Source organism: Peromyscus californicus, unplaced genomic scaffold (assembly GCF_007827085.1).
Source record: "Peromyscus californicus insignis strain IS unplaced genomic scaffold, ASM782708v3 Scaffold_12__1_contigs__length_115047231, whole genome shotgun sequence".
Taxonomy (NCBI): Eukaryota; Metazoa; Chordata; class Mammalia; order Rodentia; family Cricetidae; genus Peromyscus; species Peromyscus californicus.
In genome coordinates this window covers 25,203,664-25,219,009 of record NW_026294413.1, presented here as the reverse complement: position 1 = coordinate 25,219,009, position 15,346 = coordinate 25,203,664, and the positions used below count along the sequence as shown (strand labels likewise).

The window sequence follows — 15,346 nt, the reverse complement described above, 5'->3', positions numbered from 1 at the left end:
CTATCTGTCACTACCTAGTGGAAAAGGGGCTTTGCTTCACACCCACCATACTGACTTGGAGCCCAGTTATAATCAGAATTTCTTAGCAGATTTTGGGCTCCAGGAAAGTGAAGGCTATCGTAGGCTTTTGCTTGGGTGACCCTGACTAGCCTATGATGGCTTCAGAGGCTTGTGTGTTCAGTGCACACAGGCCTATGGGTATGCGGTAATGTTCATTTTTGATCCTGCCAGAACTAGAAAAAGGCACCTTGTGTAGCCCGGGCTGGCCTCAAACTCACAAGCTGAAGCTGACCGTGAGCTTGTGATCCTCTTGCTTCTGCAAGTTCTGGGATTCAGGCATGTACCACCATGCCCAAATAGATATTTTGTCTCCTGAAATGTGATTTATAAGTTGCTCAAAGGTCTAAAATCTACTTAAATGTTTTCAACTTATTTTATTTAACATACTTAGAAACATATCAGTAACATGACATGGTTAGTCAATACCAGCTTAAATTGGTAGCAAAATAACTCTTTTCCAATTCAAATACATGATTTGCTGCAATTACAACAAGGCACAAGGCACCTGGTACAAGCAGTTTGAGGAGCAATCAATTTATTTTAGCTCACAGATTAGGAAGGCATATAGGCTACTTTTCCAGGCAGGGGCATGAAGTAGCAGGTCAGATTGCATTCAAAGTTAGGGTACAAAAAGAGATAAATGCTAATGTTCAGCTGGCTTCATCCTTTCCCAGTTTTTATTCAGTCTGGAACTGCAGTCAATTGGATGGCATCGTCAACATTCGTGGTGGGTCTTCTTCCACTGCAGCCAATTGGATGATATAGTAAATATTCAGGGTGGGTCTTCTTCCACCATAGTCAGTTGGATGGCATGGTCAGCATTCATGGTGGGTCTTCTTTCACCACAGTCAATTGGATGGCATGGTCAGCATTCCTAAACATCATTACAGAATACCCTTAGATTTGTGTCTCATAGATATTTCCAAATCCAATCAAGTTGACAGTGCAGATCAGTCAGCATCAACCCACCCCTAGTCAACTTGATACCTAAACATACAGTTTTAATCAAAAAATTCTATTGTTGCCTATTCTAAGGCTCATGGCCATTTGATAATTCAAAATTTACTTCTAAGAGTGCTCCAAATATTGATAGTTTTATTATCATTTGAGCCCAAAGTTCTAGTATTATCATAAACTGGAATACTGTCAACCTGCCTTCTAAGTATTTGTGTTTATACCTATGGACAAAGGCTAGTGTTAGCCTTAATCAGGGGGCAAAGAAAGAATGTAAGAGCTGGAAGACATGGACTTGAAGGACTACAAAATGCCATTGTTTGGGCATGACACCGTCATTAGAGTCAAACTCACAACAAATGCTGTAGCAAACTCCTTGAGAGAAGAAACAGAAAGTTGTGGATCATTTTAGCTCGTGGTTTTAGAAGGGGTGAAGTCCACCATGACATAGAAGGCACGGCGGTGAGCATGTGAAGCAGGTGGTCCGTTGTATCTGCAGCCAAGGGGCAGAGAGAGAGAGAGAGAGAGAGAGAGAGAGAGAGAGAGAGAGAGAGAGAGAGAAAGAAAGAGAGAGAAATACTGGTGCCCATGTTGCTTTCTCCTCTTCCTTTTGATGCAGTCTGGGAGCCCAGTCCATGGAACAGTGTTAGTTATCCACATTCCCCACTCAGTTAAACCTCTCTGGAAACAAGCACCCTAACAACTAAGTTGATAATGAAGATTGAATATCACAACTGCTAAATTTTATATCATATGTTTTTAAGCTTTTAAGGCCTAGCTGTTAGTGTATTATTGATTCTATTGTATTAATAATTTATTGTATTGATTACTTATTAATATATATATATATATGATTTTTCCTACTCCTAAATATACACTAAACTAAATGGTTGTAATATTTAATAAGTACTAAACTATGATGCCAATGCTAAGCAGTGGCTTTTCGTAGCCCAGTACAGTGTTTTAGTTTTGAGAAGAGAATTTTATCTCAGAAGTGACCCAGAACTTAGCTTATCCTTTAAACTGGATATATATCAGGAGATTACTTATGGACTCAAATAGCAAAATAAAATTTCAAGGTTGTGTGAGCATACAGTTGTCTTAGGGGAATGTTTCATTTACATTTTTCAAAAGCAAAAGGATTTCATTATTCTCCAGTTTTAAGTAGCAGGGTAAGAGCAAAATAACATTGGCAGTTAATTGATCCTGAAGATCTCTAGTAAGTGCTAACTGTGTGAGTTTGGGTTTATTGTTGATTTTTTGTGTATCCCTGTTACCTCTTGTAAATTCAATTGCCGTAAGGATGTCTTTAACAAGAGAGTGTGCTATTGAATAAACAATTGGCTTTTCCTCAAATTTGTTTAAAAATGTTTCATTCCTATAAATGTTACGTACTCAGTTTTTGCCATTGGCTACTAATTTTTCCATATGTACTAACCAATAAACTCTGTGAATCTAGATGAAGACTATCAACAGAGACCCATATACCATATGTCTAGATATTTACAAACAATAGACCAAGCTAATGCATGGTAAGTTAAATATATCCTGACTTACAGCTTGACAGGCCCCAATTCTCAATGGCTGGAAGTTATTCTGGAAATCATTTTCAGCATTTTTACTTGATGCGGTTGGATAAGAAGAGCTGGTCCAGCCTCTGGACCTTGGTCTGTGTGTTTTCTCCTCCACCTCCAATAGCCACTTCCACTCTGAAGATCCTCAAATATATCTGGTACTCCAGCTTGTCTTTCCAATCTTCTTTCATATTTTCATAAACAGTTACCTACTTATGGTGATGTATCAGTGTGGGTACCAGAGAGTGGGTATGCATTGCTCAGACTGAGACAGACTAGGTAAGGGAAGATACAGGACTTGGGGATAGATTAGGGTCATCAAGGCAGCCACCTCATGGTATCTAGCTACCCAGAGCATGGTCTAGATGTTAGTGGGTTGGCCAGCCTCTCAGTGAACGTATTTTCTTTGATAGGTGAATTTTCCATTCTGTGGGAACAGGATCATTTAAAGGGAAATTAAGACACGGACCTTGAGTGCAGATACTCATTGCTGGGCAGTATTTCTTGGTGTGCGTTTTGACATGTTAATTAAAACAAACAAACAAACACCCCAAACCAAACAACAGCAACAACAACAACAACAAAACTCCAATGATGTTATTAACTTTTTTAAAAAAGATTTTAAAATTTGTTTTTAATTTGTGTTTTGGGTATTTTGCTTGTATGTATATCTGTGCACCACTTGCCTATGATTGATGCGGAGATAAGAAGAAGGTGCTGAATTCTGTGGAACTGGAGTTACAAACAGTTGTTAGCCACAACCTGGGTGCTAGGAACTGAACTGAACTGAACCTGGGTTCTCTGGAAGAGCAGCAAGTGCTCTGAACTGCTAAGGGTGTTATTAAATTGGAACATTAATGCATGTTGGAAATTGGTGATGCATATTGGAAATTTTTGAGACTTTTTGACCATGGACCGATGTATGTTTGTGCATATATGTCTGCACATGTGAAACACCTCCACCTGACAAAAGCTACTCTAATCTCTGATGTCAGGAAGTGCTTACTCCTCTTCCTTCAATTGCCTCCCTTTTAAAAGATTTATCCTTCTGTGTGTGTGTGTGAGAGAGAGAGAGAGAGAGATAGAGAGAGAGAGATAGAGAGATAGAGATAGAGATAGAGAGAGAGAGAGAGAGAGAGAGAGAGAGAGAGAGAGAGAGAGAGAGAGAGAGAGAGAAATAAGGCACCAGATCCCCTGGAGCTGTAGTTACAGCTGATAGTGAGCTATTGGCTGGTGTAGCCCAATGTGGGTGCTGGGAACTGAACTCAGGTCTTCTGGAAGAGCAGCAAGTGCTTTACTTGTTTTGTTTCTACCTTGATCTACCTTTTCTCCACATGGTCTCCACATTTTGTTGACTGTATCTGCTTGATATTCCCCAGTCTCTAAGAGTCACGTTTTTCCCAGGGCTATTGTTTCTTGCCTAGGTTCTTATATCTGTTTTCCCCAACATTTAATATATATTTTGCAATCAGAGCACTTTATTGAGGTTCTGGGGAGTGGATACTGAACCTCATGCATATTAAACATTCTCTTTATTATTGAACTACCCCTCTAAACTCAAGTATATTCACTTATAAATGCCATGTGGTGATATTTTATTTGTGTTGAAATGTGGTGATATTTTATTTGTATGTTAATAAATAAAGCATGCCTGGAGATCAAGGGGGAAAAGGCCAGCCATTTTTAAGTAAAAATAGAAGTCAGGCAGTGGTAGCACACACCCTTAATCCGATCATGTGGCAGGCAGGTCTCTGTGTGTTCAAGGACACACTAGGGAACAACCAAGCATGGTGACACATGCCTTTAATCCCAGTACTAACCATAGAGACCTGGAGGTCTGTACAGACAGGCAGTGACAAGGAAGTGAGGTAGCTGGGCTAAGAGCCAATGAGAGGGCAGAACAGCAAGGCAATAAAGGCATGGGTAAGACAGGAAGTAACTCACTTTTGGTAGCTGCAGGGCTGGAGAGGTAAGGTTGGTGAAAATCACTATTTCCCTGATTTCTAAGGCTTTCACCCCTGTATTTGGCTCTGTGTTTCTTATTTAATAAGACTGTTTAGAAATTCGTCTACAATGCCAGACAGCTCTAAGATCTATCTGGTTAACATGGAAACTCCACTAAGACATATTCTAATGTTAAAAAGAAACAAAGTTTGGGGCTTTGAGTAGAGTTCTCTTTAATATAAGAAAATAAAATAATAGTTATATTTAGATATCAAAAAGCTATGAAAGGGCTACCTGATTGGCACAGATATTTATAATAGGTGTTTCAATCTGGGATAATTAATGGTGTAACCTCTTAATTGTTTTAATTTTTGAAAATCTGAATTACTGGATTAAAAATAAAAATTCATTTTAAAATGTAATCTATTTGAGATAATTATATTAGTATGTACTATGGTGTGATTACCTCTTATAATGTATTATGAAAAATTTAAAGTCACAGAATAAAATAATAGGTTAGGAATTTGGATTAGTCAGTTAAGTGTCTGCTGCATAAACACGAGAATCGAGTTCAGATTGGCAGCACTCACAGCCCAGGGGTACACATCTCTAACCCAGTGCTGGGGAGACAAGGGCAGGAGGGTCCCTGGAGATCATCAGCCAGCCAGCTTAGCAAACTTGAAGGTTCATTAAGAGATGCTGTCTAAAAAAGTAAGTTGGAGAGTGACTGAGGAAGACACTGGATGTTGACCTCAGGACTCCATATAATTTCATACCTGCATTCACACATATACACACTTATGAACACGTGCATACCCAACACACAGAAAGAAAAGAGTAAAAAAAAAAAAAACCACGCATGTCTAGTCATGCCATTGCTTTGTTTAAACTATTTTGGAGTCCACCACTGCCTTCGTTATACTTTGATGACTTCCACTGATTCTTAACTTGACAGGATCCCCAAGTTCTTGGAGACAAATCTCTGGGCACGTCTGTGAGAGATTGTCTAGATTAGGTTAAGTGAAGTGAGAGGAAAACCCTAAATGCAGGCAGCACCATTCCCTAAGCTGCCGTTCTAGTTTGCGTGAAGAGAAAGAAGCTAACTGAACACCAACACTCATTGCTGTCTGCATCCTGACTGCAGTGTGGCCAGACACCCCATGTCCAGTTGCCAGTGTTCCTGTTACTTTACCATTATGGGCTGTTTCTCCTGGAACTATAAGCCAAATTAAACCATTCCTACTTTAAGGCTTTTTTTTTGGGGGGGGGGGTTCAGGCATTCTGTCACAATAATGAGACAAGTAACCAACACAAGCACCAAGTAGACTATTAGAGTGACACATAATTTGGTGATAACCAGCTGCTCTCTAATTGGACTTAAGACCTGCTCAGTAAGAGGAAACACATTCCTGGTACTGGAAACCTAGCTAACTCTTCAGTGCTAGAGAAATCACGGTTATTGGAGGAGAATCTACAACCAATAATTTACTAAAGTAGTGAAATCCTTAAGAACAATCTATAAACATGTGTCTTTATTTCACAGATAAATGCAGTTTGCTGTGGAATGTTCTTTTTGTACACTGATGATTTGTTACTCAGATTGGTTTAATCAAAAGTTAGGCACAGAGGATGCAGGGAAGAAGAAGGGCAGAGACATGGAGAGTCACCAGCCAGACACAGAACAAGATGGACACACAAAATGGGATAGAGGTCAAAGCCAGATGGTAGAGCATAAATTAATTTAAGTTGTAAGACCTAGTTAGTAACAAGCCTAAGCTATTGGCTGAGTTTTCATAATTAATAGTAAGTCTCTGTGTGGTTATTTAGGAGCTGGCAGGTGGGACAGAAAAAGTCTAGCTACAGTAGTCTTCATTCCTCATTTAGGAAACTTCTCTTTGCAACAGATGGAGACCACTACAGAAAACCACAATCAATTAAAATGCAGAGTTGTGGAGCCCAGTCCCAGTGGAAACCCTCCTTTTGCAAACACACTTCAGCAGACTCTACTGTATTCTATGATATGGTATTACAATCTGAATCTGAAATATCCCCTGTTTGGGGAGGGTGTAGACCCTTTAAAATGTTGGTCCTTGCGAGCAGAAGTGGGTCACTAAGGGTGGGCTTTTGAAGTTTATAGTCAAGCCCTATTCCAATCTGGCTGTGTGATTCATGTCCCACCATGATGTGAAGGGTCTTTACCAGACATTCCCACTGCCATGAACTCCACTACGCCTTCCCTGCTGTTGATGGTCTAAGGTAGTCTGAAACTGAGTCAAAATATACCTTTCCTCCCTGAAGTTGTCTTTGCCAGGTATTTTGGTCACCAAATATTTGATTTAAAAAGGTCACCAACACAGCCATAATGAGTGTTATAACAGTCTCTTGTGCCTGAATCTCTCCTATTTGTAATCCTCATCTTGCCTGACTAGACCAACCTGTTCATCCTAACTCAGTCTTCAGTATTTGACTCAAAAATTTCCTTCTAAGTTGAATTGTGATTATCCTTTCTGCTCTTTAATCTTTCTATAGCTTTATTGTTGGGAACCACCTCTCTGTACTATAATTACTGACACATGATTTCTGGTCTGGGTTGGACACTCACTAGTGATGAAACTATCTTGTATCCATTTCTGTATCTGAGGCACAGACCACAGGGCCTGACACAGGACTAGCTCAAGTAATGAAAAGATAAATGGATGAATGAGTGAGTGATGAGTGCAGTATTTGCAATGTAGTCATCTCCCTTATAGTACCATGACAGGGGCCCAGACAAAGCTCATGAAATGACATTGTTTTGCACCTGACAGTCCAGGGTACCTGAATGATAGAGACCTGATTCAAATGCAGCTTCTATGTGTACCCAAAGATTCTTTCAGCTCTTCACATCTACATTAGAATTTTCCTCTGAAGCGTGGTCCCATGGGTTTCCTGTTTCTACCTGAATAGTTCAACTTCATGTTTTCATTGTTGTTTGGCTTTCTGAAAAAGCGTCAATTTCCCCAATGACCTTTCCAAATATTCCCTGGAGCAATTTCTGTTGAGGGAGATTACAAAACTCCCACCTCAGAGTCAGAGATCAGCCTTGGAATGAGAAGACACAAAAAGAGGAAAAAATTGTGGGTTTTCTTAATAAATAATACTCATGTGTAATGATCAAACACAGTGTTTCATTCTCTACCTAAAGCTGCCAAAGAGAAGAGGAGGGCCGTTCATCATTCTGGGAACTGAGGTTTAAATCATTCCATACTTCACAGAACAAGTATTCATCTAAAGTGAGGAATTTAAATTATTTTTATCTTCTTGTGGTGCTGGGATTTTTTTTTTTTAATTGTAAGAATGTGCCGTAATTGCTTTTGGAATGAACTTCCTTGCAGGGGCAGGGGGAGGGGTCCAAAAAGACTTACTTCTGACTTCCGGCTCCCTCCTAGCCCCGACCTCCGACCTTGTCCAGCACATCTAATAATGCCATCAAATTGTGAATCAGTGAGTTGATGAACTGCTATTTAGGTCAGAGCTTCACAATTTAAATTACTCCTTGATGATCTGATCCACCTGCTGGGGACCAATAACTCGCAGACCTTTTGTGGGGGGTACTTGCTATCCAAGCCATCACATTTTCTACTTTCAAACTGAATTACAGAATGTGGATTCTGAAAGAAATGCATATTTAGATTCCAACTTGCAGCTGAGACATTTGCTCAAGAGCACAAGGTATTAGAATTTAGAATTTTGGAATGAAATTTCTGTGCTCATTCATGTTGTGATCAAATTTAAAGCTCTTCTCTCACTCACTCTGTCTCTCTCAGAATATGTTATTTTCTTCTTCTTACCTCTTCTTGTGATGGCGTTAGATGACTCTTTAAGGAAATACATATGCCTCTTCTTGGAAGATTTGTTACGGATGGGATATGGAATGTCTCTCATGACCTCACATGTTGAATGCTTAGTGACCAGTTGTTGGTAATATTTTTGGAGATCACAGAAACATCAGGGGTTGAGCCCTAGCTGGACAAAGAAGGTCTTTGGAGGTCACTTGTGGTAGTATTGTGTTCCCCCAAATATTGTACACACTAATAAACTTATCTGGGGGTCAAAGAACAGAATAGCCACTAGACACAGAGGCTAGAAAATGGTGGTACTCACACCTTTAATCCTAGCATTCCAGAAGCAGAAATCCCTCTGGATCTCTGTGAGTTCAAGGCCACATTGGAAATGGCCAGGCATGGTGACACATGCCTTTAATCCCAGGAAGTGATGGCAGAAAGCAGGAAGATATATAAGGCGTGAAGACCAGAAAGTAGAAGCATTTGGCTGGTTAAGCTTTTAGGCTTTTAGCAGCAGTTCAGCTGAGATCCATTTGGATGAGGACATAGAGGCTTCCAGTCTGAGGAAACAGGATCAGCTGAGGAATTGGCAAAGTGAGGTAGCTGTGGCTTGTTCTGCTCCTCTGATCATCCAGCATTCACCACAATAACTGGCACCAGGTTTGATTTTATTAATAAGACCATTTAAGATTCCTGCTACATCTGGCACCAATGTTCGTGGTACGAATTCACGAAAAAGCCGCTTGCCTGTGGCCTTGCGGGCCGCAGCTCAGACCCAAGTTACACTCAGCCGGTTTTGGTGGAGCACACTGGTTGGATTTACTGAAGGAAGCAGAGGCGGGAGGATCCCAAGTTTGAGGCCGGCCTAGGAGGCTTGCTAAGGAGAAGCTTTGGCTGGGGCCCAGCTACAAATGGTGGCAGTGGGACCATGGAGGCAGCAGCTGCTGCTCCGAGTTGCAGGCTGCTTCTCATTATGTTGGTGACTGTGTTGATGCTGCTACCTGGGAGGAAGGGTTTACTGCTACTTGTTCAGAGAACAATTGCCAGGACCATCCTGTTTCAAGAAAGTTTTGGCAAAGGTCAGTTTGGAAAAGTTTAGCAAGACAAATGGTGGGGAGAAATTGCTGTGAAGGTTTTCTCTTCTAGGAAAGAATGTTCATGGTTCCAAGAGACAGACATTTATCAGACTGTGATTGCTCCAAACCACAGAGGAGGCACGAACAAACAAACAAACAAACAACCCCCCCCAAAACCCCCCCAAAACAAACAAACAAACAAAAAAACAACTGCAGGGAACCATGATCACACCTAACAGCAACTTTGAACTCTTCAAAAGGATGACAGGACCCCACAACATGATTCCACATGGACTATGATAAAGCCATTAAGCTGATTAACACCACTAAAAGATCGACTTTGGACTACAAACTGCTCAGGACAATTTTGAGATGGCTAGCTGACTAGCTGAGATGATCCAGCCTGACAGACTACTTGAACAAGGACTTGAAACAAGCCCTGCACTTTCTCATTATGCAGCAACTGGACAAATGATACAGGACTTGACAATTAACCCCAAAAATTTCTTTTCAGGATCTACTAAAGATGTCTTCACCCCCAGAAAGCAGGAAGTAATTTTAAGAACACGATGCCCACATTCCCAAGAGGTGGGGTGGGTGCTTTTTTGTTGTTTAATGAGTTATGGATATTGTCATTGTTTATGATGGTTGGTTACAAGTTGTTAATTGTTAATAGTCAGGAAAAAAGCTGAACAAGGAGATTAGATTCAGAGTTTTTGTTTAAAAAAAAGAAAAAGAGAAAGAAAAAGAAAAAAGAGAATATGAATGTGATAAGATAAAAAGGTCAATTGAATCTACTTTTATAAAGGAACTACTTGTTTTAAATAGGATAAGTAATGAAATTTTTTGTCTGAGTTTATCAAATGCTACTGGACTGGACATTGTTAATATATATAATGGAGTTTTTTGTCTGAATCTGTCAAATGTTAATGGACTAGACATCATTAATGTATTTCTTGACTGTACATATTGTATATATTTATTGGATATAGTTTTTCTTGTATTAGTTATAAGCTTTTTTAAAAAATTTTAGACAAAAAAAGGGGAAATGTGGTGGTATTGTGTTTCCCAAAATATTGTGCACCCTAATAAGCTTATCTGGGGTCAAAGAACAGAACAGCCACTAGATACAGAGGCTAGAAGATGGTGGCACTCACACCTTTAATCCTAGCATTCCAGAAGCAGAAATCCCTCTGGATCTCTGTGAGTTCAAGGCCACATTGGAAACAGCCAGGCATGGTGACTCACACCTTTAATCCCAGGAAGTGAGCCTTTGATCCCAGGGAGTGATGGCAGAAAGCAGAAAGGTATATAAGGCGTGAAGACCAGGAACTAGAAGCATTTGGCTGGTTAAGCTTTCAGGCTTTTGAGAAGAAGTTCAGCTGAGATCCATTTGGATGAGGACATAGAGGCTTCCAGTCTGAGGAAACAGGATCAGCTGAGGAATTGGCAAGGTGAGGAAGCTGTGGCTTGTTCTGCTTCTCTGATCTTCCAGCATTCACCCCAATAACTGGCACCGGGTTTGATTTTTATTAATAAGACCATTTAAGATTCCTGCTACAGTCACTTGCTTCTGGTCTTTGTCATATTTTCCTTAAGTTGTTGTCAGGTGTTCATTGTTCACAGCATGATAAAACTCACACAACATCCCAAGTTACTGTGATCATAGCTTTTGTATTTCGGGTTTATGATTAAGTATGGTAAAAGTTGTTTGAACAACTGCTATTTTCCTAGTTGATGACTGGGTTGATTACTAATTAATAGGCAGGTAGTATATATATATATATAGTGGATACACTAGACAAAAAGAATGCTTCATATCCCAGGCTTGGAGAGTGGGATATCAGGAGATTCCACCATTCTTCCCAGGCCACCACAGGACTCAAAACTTATGAATTCTTTATTTTTACAGTTCTCCATACAATTGTTTTAGAACTGTAGCAAAGCGTACATCAGGAAGACCTATTAAATGTAACAGCGTCTATTTTGTTACCTGCTTTCTATTGAGAAGAAGTGAACTTTGTGCTTTTAAATGTCAGAGTTCCCAAGAATGTAATATCCACAAAAACGGAAGCATCTCTTTTTCCGAAGACTTAAGGGTGCTTTTTGGGGCTAGTGAGGTGGCTCAGTGGAAGCACAGTCAAGCCTGAAAACTGGAGTTTGTCAGATGTCAGAGGGAGAGAAGCGAGTCTGAAGGAGACAAATGCAACTGCAGGTTGGGTTCTGACTTCCGCACGTACACCACAGCAGGCATGCTGCCACCCACTCCCCACAACCACAGCAGGCATGCAGCCACCCACTCCCCACAACATAAAAGAGGGTGACACAAAACTTCAAAGGGTGATCTCAATATAGATGTTAATGCCATGAAGGGAGTCAGCCGCGCTTGCTACTAGTGAGAAGTTGGGGAGTGATGGATCAGTAAAGCACATGCACCGCCCCATGTCTTCCACGTTCGCACCACAGTCTTTCAGTCTTGCCTGGCGCATATATGCCTACTTGAGGGTGTTTGAAGTGTTTTGCTACTGTCTGCTTGAAATACAATTTGTATTTCAATAAATGTGCATCTTTTTGAGGGGACTTGTACCCACAAAATTAGCTAAATTTCAGGAGAAATTATAACTTGGTCTTCCTGGCCACGGAAGTTGCAGTAATTACTACAACAGTGTCTTCATATATATCTTCATATCGGGGTCTATGTCTGAATGACTTAACTGTATGAGCCATATTGGGGTCCATGTCTGAATCACTTAGCTGTATGAGCCATATTGGGGTCCATGTCTGAATCACTTAGCTGTATGAGCTATATCAGGGTCTATGTCTGAATGACTTAGCTGTATGAGCCTAAATCTAAAAATCCATACAGTGGGTCTGCTATTAATTATATATTAAATCAGCAATTACCCATAATTTTCCCACTATATTAGCCTATTACAAATCTTACCTGTATCATCATTTGGTGTGCTTTCTTGAAAGGACCCCATAAGAAAACAGTTGCTGGTACTCTCTGGCTGGGTCTGCTGGGCTTGGGCTTGAGCGCCCTGTTCTTGGCTGTGAGAGTGCTGCAGTTGGCCAAGACAGCATGGCTTGGAAGAGGTGTAAATCTGACAGCCAGAAGCCAAGAGAAGAAAGGAAATGAGCATCAGTAATGGGTTTGTTTTGAAGGAAGATGGGAATAGTCATAATGAGTCCTCAAAAGGACATTTACTTAGAAGCAGATTTGAAATCTGGCATGTGAGGAGAGTTCTACAGTTAAATATAACTTCATTGCATCATCCGAATGTGGATTTATTAGTGAGTTTTTGAGAGCTTAATGAAAAGCTCTCCATAAAACAGTTATTAGAATACAGAATCGTTAGTTTTCTCTATGCATCCCACTGAATTATTTAAGCAGCATGCTGCGGCCCAGCAGTATTCTATACGTGTAATAAACATTTGTCTAAGCACATTCAAAAGGCATCATTGATGCTTTAGTATGAACGTTTCCTAGTTTTGTTAATACCTAAAATGTATCTTTTCAAACATGAGATTATGGGGCAGGATTCCATTTAAAATTGTATTTATGGGGTTTAAAAGAAATACAAATATTTAATATTGTTCCCATGATGTGATGAGGACCAAGGACAATAAGCAAAAGATGAGCTAGCAATGAAGAACCCCAAGGTAATCTTTCTTTAGTGGTTGCCACGAAGGACATCAGGCGACTCATTTCCTGAGCATTGTTCAAGAATCATGAGAAAGGTGGATTACAGTCCATAAACAGGAGCCTCGCAGAGAAGAGACTTGGGCTTAGAATTCCGATCCAGAGCCAACTTTTTGGTTGGGAGCCAACAGTTTTCTTGTTGGAAATGCCTATGACTTTCCCAAACCATTTGGCTCACCTCCTGACGTAATTGCATCTGAGAGACAAATATTTAAATGGGATGGAGTGAGGGTAATGGAAGGATTTCAATTACCAAAGAGCATACTGGATTACTTTAAGTGGCATAAATCGGCCTTAAGACAAACTCAAAGACCAGGAGCAGCACTGTTTTCCAATGCAATATGCATCTCCCCTCTCTGAAGGTAACTCTCTGTGCTCTTAGGCAATGTAAAGCAAAGGTTAGGGGTTGAGATGTAATTTGAGTGGAAATCTATTGGGGAAACACAAATCATAATTTCAAATGTGGAGCAGGGCCAAAATGGTTGAGCATGCTAAAATAATGGTCAAGGGGCTCTAGCTACATTTGAAAACGATACGAACGATTTTAAAAATTCATGCAAGTATAAATTGAAAATTGTATGCTAGCAACCAGTGAGAAGCTGTGGTAAAGTTTTAGAGCAAAATGTAATATCTTATATACCATGCCAATTAAAAGAGTCAGTCTCTGCGTTTAAGAACTTAAGCATAGCAGAGCTTAGGACTAAATGGGGAGTCACAGGCTTTACTTCCTGTCTCTCATAGCTCTAGATGTGTGGGAGCAAAGCCGACCGAGGGATTTAGCTGGATCCATCTCCTGTCGAAGAGGTGGCAGGAGTTATGTGGGCTGAACTGTGCCTTCCCCTTTCTTATTTCTCTTCTTTCCACTGCATCCTGCCTTTTTGCTTTCTTCTTGTACGTCCTCTGTACTGTGACACCTCTTCAAGACACAGTGGTTTCTTTCTCCTCCCACCCGAGCAGCCATATCTGCCCCCTATACTAGCTTCCTTTGCAGCAGGAATCTTAAAAAGTTCTTATTAATAAGATCAAACCTGAGCCAGGTATTGGGGTGAATACTGGAAGATCAGAGAAGCAGAACAAGCCATAGCCACCTCACCTTGCCAGTTTCTCAGCTGATCCTATTTCCTCAGACTGGAAACCTCTGTGTCCTCATCTGGAAAGAATCTCAGCTGAACTGTGTTGCTCAAAGCCTAAAAGCTTAACCAGGCTAGTTCCTGGTTTTCACACCTTATATACCTTTCTGCTTTCTGCCATCACTTCCTGGGATTAAAGGCATGAGTGACCATGCCTGGCTGTTTCCGGTGTGGCTTTAAACTCACAGAGATCCGGATGGATCTCTGCCTCCCAAGTGATAGGATTAAAGGTGTGTGTGACACCATTTTCTGGCCTCTATGCCTAGTGGCTGTTCTGTTCTCTGACCCCAGATAAGTTAATTAGGATGCACAATATTTTGGGGAACACAATATCACCACATTCCTTTATTAAAGTACTTGCATCCTGCTCACCTGCCAAGGCCCACCTGCTCAGAATGGAGCCTTTCAAATTCTCACTTGTTTCCTCTTGCGAATTGGCTTATATTCTATCTACCAGAGCCCTTGCTGCCTCATCAAGCAAAGAAGGTAATACAAGTGTTTGATATGTGATTTCTGAGCAACAGTTGCTAAGAAAAGACCACACTGATACTGCTTAGACCTGGAAAATGATGGTAAGTTATAAAATCACACAAGACTGGAATGAAACCAGGTGTATGTACATCTTGATGGTAAAAGAAATAGAACCTAATAAACTTTAAAATGCCATACAGCAAGTCATTATAGGTCATGTACTATATGTGGGACTCTGAAATTGTTTCATTCTCTCTGTGACTGTTGAGAGATAGGGGTAGGCGTGAAAGTGCTCAAGGGTGAAATAACTGTCCCAAGCCAGCTTCACCAGCTAGTGTTACAGCTGCTACCACATTGTAGTCTTTACACTCTAGGAGAGAGAGAGAGAGAGAGAGAGAGAGAGAGAGAGAGAGAGAGAGAGAGAGAGAGAGAAAGAGAGAGAGAATGATGAGTTATTAACTAGTAAGTATTTGGGGGTCTATCTAGCCTTTTGTTGTGTTATATCATAAACAAAAAAGAGCCAGGAAAAGTATTTAAATGCATTTTAAGCCATGGAAAAGTATTAGAAAACACAATATATAATTAGTGTCATTTCTGCAGGGATATTAAC

The 15,346-nt window shown here is 40.5% G+C and overlaps 1 long non-coding RNA gene across 1 annotated transcript; it reads right to left on the bottom strand.

Annotated features, from left to right (window-relative positions):
- Positions 1–518: 518 nt before the first annotated feature.
- Positions 519–12,729, bottom strand: LOC128107848 (uncharacterized). The gene is made up of 3 exons (XR_008217225.1): positions 12,377–12,729; positions 11,426–11,622; positions 519–934 (listed from the first exon to the last, which is right to left on the bottom strand). It is a non-coding gene; the product is annotated as an uncharacterized LOC128107848 (long non-coding RNA).
- Between the last annotated feature and the right edge of the window lie 2,617 nt (positions 12,730–15,346).